Genomic DNA, 12,017 nt, shown 5'->3' with positions numbered 1-12,017 from the left:
TGAACTTTGTGACTTTGTCCTCACCCATAACTTTTTCACATTTGGGGACAATGTATACCTTCAAATCAGCGGCACTGCTAATGGGTACCCGCATGGCCCCACAGTATGCCAACATTTTTATGGCTGACTTAGAACAACGCTTCCTCAGCTCTCGTCCCCTAATGCCCCTACTCTGCTTGTGCTACATTGATGACATCTTCATCATGTGGACCCATGGAAAAGAAGCCCTTGAGGAATTCCACCATGATTTCAACAATTTCCATCCCACCATCAACCTCAGCCTGGACCAGTCCACACAAGAGATCCACTTCCTGGACACTATGGTGCTAATAAGTGATGGTCACATAAAACACCACCCTATACCAGAAACTTACTGACTGCTATTCCTACCCACATGCCTCCAGCTTTCACCCAGACCACACCACACGATCCATCATCTACAGCCAAGCTCTACGATAAACCGCATTTGCGCCAACCCCTCAGACAGAGACAAACACCTACAAGATCTCTATCAAGCATTCTTACAACTACAATACCTACCTGCTGAAGTGAAGAAACAAATTGACAGAGCCAGAAGAGTATCCAGAAGTCACCTACTACAGGACAGGCCCAACAAAGATAATAACAGAGCGCCACTAGCCATCACCTACAACTCCCAACTAAAACCTCTCCAATGCATCATCAAGGATCTACAACCTATCCTGAAGGACGACCCATCACTCTCACAAATCTTGGGAGACAGGCCAGTCCTTGCCTACAGACAGCCCCCCAATCTGAAGCAAATACTCACCAGCAACCACACACCAAAACCACTAACCCAGGAACCTATCCTTGCAACAAAGCCCGTTGCCAATTGTGTCCACATATCTTTTCAGGGGACAGCATCATAGGGCCTAATCCCATCAGCCACACTATCAGAGGCTCGTTCACCTGCACATCTACCAATGTGATATATGCCATCATATGCCAGCAATGCCCCTTTGCCATGTACATTGGCCAAACTGGACAGTCTCTATGTAAAAGAATAAATGGACACAAATCAGATGTCAAGAATTATAACATTCATAAACCAGTCGGAGAACACTTCAATCTCTCTGGTCACTCGATTTCAGACCTAAAGGTCACAATATTAGAACAAAAAGACTTCAAAAACAGACTCCAACGACAGACTGTTGAATTGGAATTAATTTGCAAACTGGATACAATTAACTTAGGCTTGAATAGAGACTGGGAGTGGATGTGTCATTACACAAAGTAAAACTATTTCCCCATTTTTATTTCCCCCACTGCTCCCTGGACGTTCCTTTTAACTGCTGGAAATGGCCCACCTTGATTATCACTACAAAAGGTTTTCTCCCCCCACCCCCCGCTCTTCTGCTGGTAATAGCTCATCTTAAGTGATCACTCTCCTTACAGTGTGTATGGTAACACTCATTGTTTCATGTTCTGTGTGTATATAAATCTCCTCACTGTATTTTCCACTGAATGCATCCAATGAAGTGAGCTGTAGCTCACGAAAGCTTATGCTCAATTAAATTGGTTAGTCTCTAAGGTGCCACTAGTACTCCTTTTCTTTTTGTTCCTAGCTCTGCGACTTGTTTGCTGAGTGACTTAGTCACATCACTACTCCCCTCTGTTCCTCAGTTTCTCTAGCAGTAAAATGGGGATAATGACCTTCAGCTGGAGCCTGGGGTCTCAGGACTTCGAGACTCCTACCTCCCTGGCAAGCGGCCCAGAAGCCCCAACTCACCCTGGAGCTTAGTTCCCAGCTCTGCAGCAGGAGGCTTAGAAGTCCTGGGGTTTCTCCAGGCTTCCAGGCTCACTGCCATGGAATTGGGAGCCTGGAAATCCTGAGAAGGAGTCCTAGGGCTTGTGGCTCCATGGCAACCCTGCAATGCAGACTGTCCCATTGCCAGAGACTCCAAGGCTTCCAGACTCCCAAGTAAGGCAGCTCCTCAAGGGTCTGGAAGCCCTGAGATCCTAAGCCCCAGGGCAGTCCACAGGGGGAAGCTGCTCCAGAGCAGCTGTGGTGTGACATTGATGAGAATGAAACAAAACCAAATTTTGAAAAGCCAAAATTTCACATGAACAAGAAACCTCAAGTTTTGACAGCTCTACTGCTCCCTTAGAGTCTCTGATTCTCTCCTAGTCCTTTCTGATCTTGCGACGTTCTTTTTCCAACACTCTAGAGATTATGGAGGCTGAGCACTCAACTGTGTAATACAGCGCTCTCCACCAGAGCATTTCCCTCCAGCTCAGCTGGGCTGGGGGGAAAGTATCTAGTAATGAGCCAGCAGGCAAAGGCTGCTCAAGCCAAGCTGCCATCCAAGGCAAAACTTCCACGTGCTGCCCTATGCCCACTCTCAGAAATTTGCAACAGGGACCCACTTCCCACCCGCCCCCCACAACCCACCTCCAGTTTCCTCTGGGTCTAGGGACCCCTGCTCCCTCAATCCTTTGACTGGAGCTGCTCAGCTCAACCACAATGGGACTTAGGCACCCCTCGCCCCCTGCACTCTGCATCCCCAGCCCATACCTCCTACAGTCCACGTGCCCCCAGCCCATAGGCAAGAGAGTTTCCCTAGCAGAGGAGTGCTTCCTGCTTCTTTGAGCCCTTGGGGAGGAGGTGGGACTGCTTCCCCAGCAGGCTAACTGAGGGCTGCTTTCTGCTCCTCTGAGCCCCAACCAACAGCCACGCCCTCCTGCAGAAAGTCCTGCATGCCTCATCCCCTGCTGCCCATGGAAGGAACCAGCTGGTGGTCCCAAAATCTGCCTCCCTAGGCAGCTGCCTAGCTTGTTTTTGCCTCGAGCGGCCTTGAACAGCAGGTTCTCTACAGTTCCTTATTCCATGAATAGTCCCATTGATATCAACAGGACTGGTGGATAGACTACTTAGCATGATTAAGGACAGTAGAATCAGTCTCCATTCTTATTCAGTGACTAAAAAACTCACAATTATTTAAACCCTGGCACGTCTACCAAATAGCTATTGTACCCATTCTACAGTGAGAAAAATGAAGCACAAAGACATATGTTGCCCAGTGTTACATATCAAGTAAAGAGAGCCAGAAATAAAACTGAGCACATTCAACTCCCAAATCCTTGTTTTAAAAACTAGAAAAATTCCATAATATGGGACAGAAAATGGACAATACAGTTTAATGTAGAGAAATGTGAAAGATAATGAATGGTAAGTCTGTGGGCAATGAACCAAACTAGGGACTACATAAATGGAAACAAGTCTTGTAGTATAATGACTGTGGAAAAAGCCTGGAAGCTATCAGCCAATTATCTGGCTTCAATAAAAACAGGATACTGGGGTATCTCAAGAAAAAAAAATCCAGAAGTTTTATTATTATGCAAGGTTCTAATTAAAACTTCATAGACTACAGTGTCCTGCCTAGAAATTCTTCGTGACCAAATGTGACCCCTACATTTGCAGAGCTATGCTGGAAGACGTGTGGGTGGGGTGAACTCCAGGTTGGCTTATCTGATATTTTCTATTTTTGCAATAAACTGAACTTTCCCAGTAAGTTTTGTAAGATGGAGACATGGGACTCTCAACAGACATAGTTATTCTGAAGAGTGTACACATTCAAAAAATAAAATCAGTGGATTTCAGATTATCTATTTTTACCATATAGTATACATTATACAATAGAGCATACAAATAATTTTGCTACATAAGTACACTCTTATTTCTGTCAACTGTAGAAATGGATAGTGAAAGACAATGCAATTTATTTTAGTTATTTAAAGTTAGTTTTACAAGCTCTTATTATCAAAGACTGTAGGTGCTTGTACAAGCTTAAACTTATAAAATCTATAATAAAATAAATAAAACACAATAATAATAACAACCAACCCTGAGTAAAAATGGTGCTCTTCCTTTCTGAGAGATCCAGAGGGTAGTACTGGCTCACTGGTCCCCAGGGTGTTCTCCTGTGGCATGCCACAGGTTCCAGCATGTAACCTCTACTGTTTGACATCCATCGGAGGCTTATAGGAAGGTTAGTGAAGAGAAGTGGGCTATGGTGACAATAGTATGCTTATGAAACACAGTTCTGTCTCCATCTTAACTGACCTAGCTAAGAAAGGTTTCAGAGTAACAGCCGTGTTAGTCTGTATTTGCAAAAAGAAAAGGAGTACTTGTGGCACCTTAGAGACTAACCAATTTATTTGAGCATAAGCTCTCGTGAGCTACATGAAGTGAGCTGTAGCTCACGAAAGCTTATGCTCAAATAAATTGGTTAGTCTCTAAGGTGCCACAAGTACTCCTTTTCTTCTAGCTAAGAAAGTTGCATAACTGCACCAATATCTCAGTGGTTCAAGGGTTTGGGGGAATGCTAGCTTGACTGAACCTTAACCAGGAGAAGACTGAGATGATACTTCTAGGAAGAAATGACACACTTGATGAACCTCACTGATAGGAATTCAGTCACTACTCAAGAAACTGCTTGAAGACAGACTGTAAATAAGTTTATAAAAATATCGTGTTTGCAAACAATTCACAAGTAGCAAAAAGGTCTAAATTCTAATAAATGTACTCACAATACTGAGTGGAGCAGAACAATTAACTCCATGTCCTACATATGAAACTCCTGTTAATACATTCCAAAATGACATTCCCCTCGCCCCCCCCCCCTTTTTTTTTTGCAACAGCAATTCACTATAACCTCCAGATCTTTTTCTGCAGTATTGCTGCCTACCCAGTTATTCCTCATTTGGTATTTGTGGATTTGATTTGTTAAAAACTGTCAGTTCATCTTAAATTATTTCCTTTTTCTTTCTCTGCCCCTTACACTGAAAGTCAGCACATTTTAATACACACGTACCATAACTAGCAAAATTAGGATGAAGGTGCCAAGTTTAGGAGCATACTTTTGCTGCTGTCAGATGTGGCTTTGCTGAAAAAAATTGGCATCTGTTTTGGCATGATAGTTCATCATGTGCTTGGAGGGTTAGTCAGTTTCAGTCTTGGCCTTTTAAATTGAAGTTTCATTTGATTAGCCTTTCATCCTGAGGAATTTTTTGATCAATTTTTTCATTTAAGAATAAGGTTCTGTCAGAAGTGGCCTACCTATCTGCTGTAGACTCCATACAAAAGACACAAGATGCAACACTGAGTGAATGGGATCCTTGGATACTGAAACAGTGAAATAGGGTGGTTATATTACCTCTGTATTTGGCACTGATGTGACTGCTACTGGAATACTGTCTCCAGTTCTGGGGTCCACGGTTCAGGAAGGATGTTGATAAACTGGAGAGGGTTCAGGGAAGAGTCACAAGAATGATTAAAGTATTAAAAAACATGTCTCAGAGAGAAAGCGAGAGAGCGAGAGAGCCAGACAGACAGAGAGTTGCAAGAAGATCAATCTGTTCTGCTTCTACAAAGGGAAGGTAAAGAGCTGTCTTGATAACAGTTTATTATTTTCTACACGGGGAACAAATATTTGATAATGGACTCTTCAATCTAGCAGAAAAAGATATAAAAGCAAGATCCTACGGCTGGAAGTTGAAGCTAGACAAATTCAGACTGAAAATAAGGCATATGTTTCTAACAGTAAGAGTAATTAACCATTGGAACAATTTACCGAGGCTCTCAGTGGAGTCTCCATCACTGACAATTTTTAAATCAAGATTGTAGGTTTGTCTAAGAGACAGGCTTTAGTTCAAACAGGAATTATTTTGAGGGAAGTTCTCTGGCCTGTGTTATCTGGGAGGTTGGATCAGATGATCACAATGGTCCTTTCTGGTCTTAAAATATATGAATCTATGAACTGCAGGGAGGCCCAGAATGGCAGCTCCTGCTCCAAAACTTCAGCAGCTGGGCTGTCTCATATATCCACACTCCCTGCTGCTGCCAAAACAAGCCCAAAAGGTTCGTCCCTCATGCCGTAGCAGGGGATTTATTTCCCGCTTTGGGGCCAGAGACAGCTGGGAAACATAACTCCCGCATCTCTCCAAAAATAGTGATAAGCCTGTATAGTCTAAATGACACGCATGTTGGGTGATTATGGAGGGTTGGGAATGGAACAATACTATGACAAATCTGGTGGTATGAAATATATTGAAATCTATGTAAATACTTTGAAGTTTGTAAAGCCATTAAACCCTTTATGTAGAAGTATTTTTGTCCCTTACATATTAAGGAAATCTGTTATTAATGTCAAAAAGTCAATCCTGAGATGTGCTGAGAATCAGCAAAATCCTATGGATTTCAATAGGAATGCAGGAAACTCAGCGGCTCACAATGGCAGGATCCAAGTCAATGCTGCAGAAGGAAAAGCTGCTAAATAGTCATAGATGTAGAGGCATACACATGATCTTCTCTCAGGAAATGTTTTGTATTGAAGAGCTGTACTGTCTCTGTGCTTCAGTATAGTGTGTTACTAACTCCAACAAAAAAAAAAAAGGACTTTGACTCTCAGTGTATGTATATGGCCTAGTATATATTGTGGTTGGTGATCTTTGACCCTGATCCTGCAAGGTGCTGGGCGCCTTTGCTACTCATTGAAATTAATGAGTGTTTTCGGCACTTTACAGGCTCGGCCCCCCAAAAAATATTTGTTGGGGCACTGAGAGTTAAGGGAGAAATCACTACTCTGATGTACAGTAATGCATACGGTACCTAACTATATTCAAGATAAGCAACTTTCTCCATTTTTCTTCTCTCACCCCTCCCCATCTTGTATTACACTAAAAGTTTTCAGTGTTTGATACAAAATAAATCAGAGGTCTTTTTCTGTGAATATTTTGATGGAAGTGAATCAGGAAGTTGGGTATCATGAACTAAAGGAACACTAAAAGTCTACTTCCATAAATTCGGAGTGTACACTCCACTGAAATTTCAGAATCATATGCTAAGTACACTTCACATGTATGTTTTATCACAGATAATGGATGTGGATGTTTGACGTTTCCTGTCAGATTACCAATTAGCTCTTATGTAAGCAGGATGTACAGTTACTTCTATCTATTAAAGGTCAGAACATGGACAACATTCATTGCCAAAAGAGAAACCAAGCCTTAGATATACAGTTCTTGCCTATATTTAACCTTAGCCCTTTATATTTGTAGATAGCCATTGTTCTAAAAAATTATATATACTTATGCAGTTGCAGATTTTAAAAGGTTTAAAGTTCAGTAGCCTTACAAACAGTAACACTATTTACAAGGGGGAAGGTAAGAGGAAATCTCTCAGTTCTATTACTACTACTTTGGGGGTTATGCTATTCTTCACTAATGAGTGGATAATTCAAGTCACTGCATAGCTGCACTATTCACAAAAGCCTGAGTAGTATTTCGGAGTAACAGCTGAAAGTTTAAGTTAGTAACATCTGCTCTTAGATTTCCTTTAAAGTCAGTTTTTGGAGAAATGGGATACAATCCATTAGTCTTTACATTTGAATGGTCCAGCCTGCAACAGTTCAATGTCTTAGAGAGATACTCACTTTAATATTATTTAGAGTTGTTTGAGAGAATGGGAAAGAAACCACTGAGAGATCTGTGAAAGTAATTATTGTTTTAGGTTTCTTGTTGAAAGAGATTAAAAACTAAGGATTGATTTTAAAAAGAATATGATTAAATAAGTTCTCAATATGCAGTATCAGATCCATCTGTCCACATCTGGCATTGCTAGAGAATGGAGAGATTAAACGAATCAGGATTAAGGCCATTTCTGAGATAAAATGGAATAGTTTCAGAAGACCTCTTATCTTTTCAACGTTAGTATAAATGAACTAAAACGACTGACTGACATAGGTTTCAGAGTAGCAGCCGTGTTAGTCTGTATTCACAAAAAGAAAAGGAGTACTCGTGGCACCTTAGAGACTAACAAGTGAGCGACGCCCGCCGCAACTGGGACGATCCACAGGAAGGGCCCAGCTAGCATCCAGAGTCGCCGCCACCCCCCTGGGAGAGCCAGCTGCGGCTCGCGCCCAGCCCCACTTCACGCCCCAGCCTGACCGACCCAGCCCTTAGAGCCAATCCTTATCCTGAAGTTAGGGATCCGGCTTGCTGACTTTCCTTACCTACATTGTTCTAACATGCCAGAGGCTGTTCACCTTGGAGACCTGCTGCGGTATGGGTACGGTCCAGCACGAGATTTACACCATCTCCCCCGGATTTTCAAGGGCCAGCGAGAGCTCACCAGACGCTGCTGGAACCGCGATGCTTTCCAAGGCTCGGGCCCCTCTCTCGGGGCGAACCCATTCCAGGACGCCCTGCCCTTCACAAAGAAAAGAGAACTCTCCCCGGGGCTCCCGCTGGCTTCTCTGGGATCGGTTGCGTTACCACACTGGATGCCTCGCGGCGCCCACCTCCGCCACTCCGGATTCAGGGATCTGAACCCGACTCCCTTTCGATCGGCTGAGGGCAATGGAGGCCATCACCTGTCCCTTCGGAACGGCGCTCGCTTATCTCTTAGGACCGACTGACCCATGTTCAACTGCTGTTCACATGGAACCCTTCTCCACTTCGGCCTTCAAAGCTCTCGTTTGAATATTTGTACTTCTACAGTGCCCCATTGAGTGGGGACGGGTGCCCCTCTCATCACAGACCAACTTCTCTGGCTGTAGGCATTGCTATAGAGCCAATTTAGCAAGTGGACTGTGGTCATCTCTGGCCATAAGTCTTAGAGAGATGACAACCTCCCTTCTAGGCATAAAGCTCTCCAAAAATGGCATGGGAAAACCAAGTAACATTGTGGCCACAAAACAGTCTGGGTTTATCCAGCAGTTCCCCACAAGGTAAGAGGTCAGTAGTCTCTGTAGAAGGGGTCTGATCCCCTAATCTCCTGGAATACAAAGGACCCAGGCTGAGTGCCCACGGTTCTAAACAAAAAGGGGAAAACAAAGTAAAGAAGGTCTCTCTACTTCTTCAGAGGATCCAAGTGACAGAGGCTCTTCAGCTGTTCTTCTGGTAAACAGCCACTGCTTGGTGGAGCTTTGGAGCTATGTCCTATAGCTCTGGTTATCTCTGAGTACCACTCTGAGCTGGGCTTGGATCCTCCTTTTTGATCCTACCCCTCTCCAGGTTTGACAGGCCTCCCAGGTATACTGGGATGGAGCTGATTGTGCCCAGAAGAGCTTTTTAATCTCTTCCTGACTGGAGTGGGAACCTGTCCCACCATATTACCATTATGCTGAAATAATATGGAACTTTCATTAAAATTATTTAACTTTTATATATCCTCAAATTAAGTCATCAAATTATCCCAACAAAGTTATTGGAACCTACAAGAAAGAAGGAGCCTAAAGTTATCTGGTGATTCTCTAGATAAGAGATTTATTTGTACAGCTAACAGACTTTAGAACTTTTGAGACTCAATGACCTGAATGGATAACAGACATTCTTGAATAATTTTTTCCATATCATGATAAAGTATCCCAACACATTCAGCAACCTTGTTCCAATATCTATTTTTCTGTAAAAAATATTAACATACCTTCATAGCAAAATATGGACCCCAGTAAGTAGGTATGAATTTTCAGATATTTATGTGAACATGCATTACATATCACAAATTACCCCTTTTGACAGTGAGATGCTAACAAAGCTTTTCATGGTGATCCAATGTCACTGATAAAGTCAGCTAATATAAGTTAACTCTCACCAGTTGCATGCCTACTGCAAGTGTGCCATCGATCAAGGTTACATTTCCTGATACACAACTCTCAAGAATCACTATTTTAGTTCAAGAAACACTTTAAAATAACCTTTGACAATCAATCATTTTCTTGATAGTTCTGTTAGTTGAATGTAATCAGTTAAGTATTTCTTGTAAAATATAATCTAGTACATGTACAACTGCTATATGTTGATTAGTAACCCAAGTAACAGAAATTCTACATACTTAATCAAGTACTGCAGCATACTTTGTGTCTCTAGTTTTGTTAAAAATTACCATTAAAGTGTAAGGGAGAGAATAGGAAAGGCAAAAACAAAACATTTGTGTTAATCAGTAAAGGGTATTTAAATGAAAGGAATTTGTATTGTAATCAAATCAAGTGATCAGGTTAGTATTCAAATTGTTATCCATTTCATTTGAACCCCCCTCAAGTTTTGAATCATTACTCTTGTTATTGAACATTATATTGCAGTAGCACTAGAGGCCAATCGGGTCAGAGCCCCATTGCATGTTACCCGACTATAGTAACATATAGTCAAAGAGTCCCTGCTCCAAAGAGGTTGCAGTCTAAAAAGGCAAGACATAACAGATGGATGAGACAAACAAGCAGACCAGGATAGAACATTATTTTTGTATGTAATATTGTCTGTTTATCATGGACATTATTTCCAGGTAATAAAAAGGATTTAGTATTTTCCCCATAAAAATTTCATGTCTTTGTCCCCATGGTCAACCAGCTACTGAACAAATATTCCATAAATATTTACAAAATTTGACTCCTATCCAGTGCAGTGGAATATATGACCTGGGTTACATACTGTGTTAGACCATATAACTTCGAAGTATTTCATGCTTTATCAAAACAGAACATACTAGACAGTATCATATTTGCTGTATGTACTTTGCTGTCTTTATTGGCTTTCAAACTATTAATAGTTTGAATCAAAACATTGTATAGCATGCATTTTAAATTAAAAAAAATGTGATTTTGGTATATTCTGCTCAAGACAAAGCCACCACTTCTCCCACTTTCTGCCTCACCAAATAAATCTTAAATGAGTAAACTATGTACAAAATACATAGATTGCCACATATAGAACTAGCTTCAAGGACATGGATTTGTTTCAAACAATATCATACAAAAGATCTGGGACTGACATCTTTGTAATAGTTAAGAATCATTCAGATATTTGTATCATAAAAATAAGGGCCCTAGTCCCACGTACTAGGTACTGTACAATCATATGACAAAATGGCTTATTAATATATGTTCTGAGGAAAACACTAATTTGAATGAAAATTTTTCACAAATCAATGCTGAAATACTGATGTAAACAAATTTCCCAAAGTCACAAAATCAGTGGGTGTGTCAGAGATTAGAATCACTAGGCCAGTGGTCACCAACCTGTGGGCATGATCCCCCTGGGGGTGGCACAGAGGAATGTTCTGGGTGGCATGGCATGGCTCAGGCCAGCCCCCACGAGGGGCAGGGAGGGAGTACCACCCAGCCTTGCTCTGCCCCCAAGCTGCAGCCCCAGCCTCGGCCCCTGGCTCCCAGCCCAGCAGCGCCTCTGGCCCTGCTCATAGCCACAGTCCCAGCCCCGTGGCCCCACTCGTGGCCCCAGCACTGCTTTGGCTCTAACCCTTGGCCCCCGGCCCCAATCATGGTCCCGCTCCCTGCCCCGGCTCAGGAGGGGAGGGGAGACAAGACAGCAGTAAAAGGGGCCACGATCTAAAAACTTTGAGACGACTTAGTAGGCACTACCATCTCTCTTATCTGACTTCTTGCTCCCTACAGGATAGAATATGACCTGTGTTTAGTAATAGCTTCTGCAATATCCCAGGTGTGATTTTTCCCACAGCAACTAATAGGTGATGTATATTTTATCGCATTAAGCTCCATTCTAAATACACTTGACACCAGACTGATGCAACTGCTATCATCATCGCTCTTTAGGACTACATTTCTTAGACTCAATTACCACAAAAGCAAGCATGTTGTAGCAGCTTTTAAAACAGTTTTCTATACAGAAGACACCTACAGTAACTCTCTTTGGCATGACAACTCTTGCTTTGGACTCAGCTTGGATAAATTAGTATTATACACTTATATGTCTCTTTTCATATGCAAATTATAGAGGAACTGGTCACACCTCCATAGTTAATAAGTTCTGTTTTGAACCTAAAGCAGGGATTCAACCTCATTGTTTTCTACGAAAAATGCAATGCATCTTTCCCAAACTTACAGTGCGTACTCTGAGTACAGGGTAATAATGGTTTGCCTGCAAATTTACAAGTAAATCCTTTATGAATTAAGATTAATTAAAAACCTGGGTGCTTTAAGAAATTTAACGTCTGTGTCATCTTTTCTTTGTCCCAAATGAGC

General features: G+C 42.1%; 1 protein-coding gene across 2 annotated transcripts in view; it reads right to left on the bottom strand.

Moving 5' to 3' along the window:
• PALLD (palladin, cytoskeletal associated protein) overlaps window positions 1-12,017 on the bottom strand; it is a 347,129-nt gene that overhangs the window by 165,138 nt on the left and 169,974 nt on the right. The window lies entirely within an intron of this gene.

This window comes from Lepidochelys kempii, chromosome 4 (assembly GCF_965140265.1).
Source record: "Lepidochelys kempii isolate rLepKem1 chromosome 4, rLepKem1.hap2, whole genome shotgun sequence".
Classification (NCBI taxonomy): domain Eukaryota; kingdom Metazoa; phylum Chordata; order Testudines; family Cheloniidae; genus Lepidochelys; species Lepidochelys kempii.
Note: the sequence above shows the minus strand (reverse complement) of the source record. Positions and strands in the feature narration are given on the sequence as shown.